The following is a 1,401-nucleotide window of genomic DNA, read 5'->3' on the forward strand; positions in this document are numbered from 1 at the left end:
CCATTGTTGCACTAGTTTGAGCTATATTTGGCCTCATGTCAGGCATAAGATAACGGTAGGTCTTAAATTTTTCAAGCATGAAAGGTGTTAACTTAAGACCTACTGGTACCTTATTCTTAGTAATAAGTGATCCAAATAGGATTTTGGACACTTGTTTACAGTTGCCTATTAATGACCTATTTACACCTTCAAGCATATGTATGTCATTTACTTTATAATTTAAAGCAGACATAATGAATCTAGGAATGAAAATTTCTTTACCTATTGAAGTGAATGGCATGATGAGCCTGGTGCTCAGTTCCTCCAAAATGTAGTGTCCTACACTAATCTGTTTGTTGTGATCCATTGAGTAGACCAACTTCTGAACAACACTAGAAATGTTGTCAAATCCTGATTTCCTACAAGTGAAGGCTCTTATCACAGAGTCAAATAGAAAGGACCACTGCCTCCTTAGATTTTTCTTGTTCAAGCTGGCCAAATTGATCTTCTTAGAGTAGTTGATAAAATCCAAGAAATCATACAGCTCCTCCTGAGTTGGAATATCCACTAGCTTGTCAGTTGGAATGTTCAAGGCCAGGTTCATGTCAGCTTCAGTTATCTCAACTTGTTGTCCTTTGATTTGACAGTTAACTACTAGACTAGAGGATTGGTCTTCATGCACAACTGTCCTAGATAGAGTTGTGTTCCATAAACCACCCAAAATATCCAGATAGAGAACTGGATTAGCTGTGAGAGCTCCAACAAAATAGGTCTCAGAAAAGAACTTGACAAAGCTCTTGCAAGTTTCAGGAGCTTGATTTGCATCTAAGAATGCAAGGAAGTTGGTCTCCTTTGGGATGAAGGGTACAATATTGTTAGCTGCCATTATTGAGAATGTGTAGATTAATGGGTAGAAGAAATTAGAGAGAAAAGATTTGAAACGAGAGAGAAATCAATTTGAAATTGAAAAAGCTAGATCACTTAGAGTTCTCGAAGGCGTAAGTATATGTATGTCAAGATGTTTGTGAGTATTTATAGTAAAAGCAAATGACTTATCGAGGACTCAAAAATAGACATTTGGAGTATACTTATCGAGAAGTCATTTTGAAAAGGAATTACATATCGAGAAGTCATTTTAATTAACTCTTTCGAAGAACTAAAATTAACTTATCGAGATGTCAAATAAATACTCAGTTTTTCCTAAAATGGACTGAGTTATTTCTAATTTCTATTTGAATAAATCCAAATAAATTTAGAATGAATTTATCAAGAGAAATTTACCAAAATAATTTATTAAATTTTAAATTATTTCAGTTCTGAGTTATTTATAAGTCTGAATGTACTTTTAGAGAATTCTGTGAATTAATACTTATAGAGAACTCTAAAATGACTTATCGATAAGTCATAATAAAACTTATCGAG

The sequence above is a fragment of the Apium graveolens genome, chromosome 9 (genome assembly GCF_009905375.1).
Source record: "Apium graveolens cultivar Ventura chromosome 9, ASM990537v1, whole genome shotgun sequence".
In the NCBI taxonomy this organism is placed as follows: domain Eukaryota; kingdom Viridiplantae; phylum Streptophyta; class Magnoliopsida; order Apiales; family Apiaceae; genus Apium; species Apium graveolens.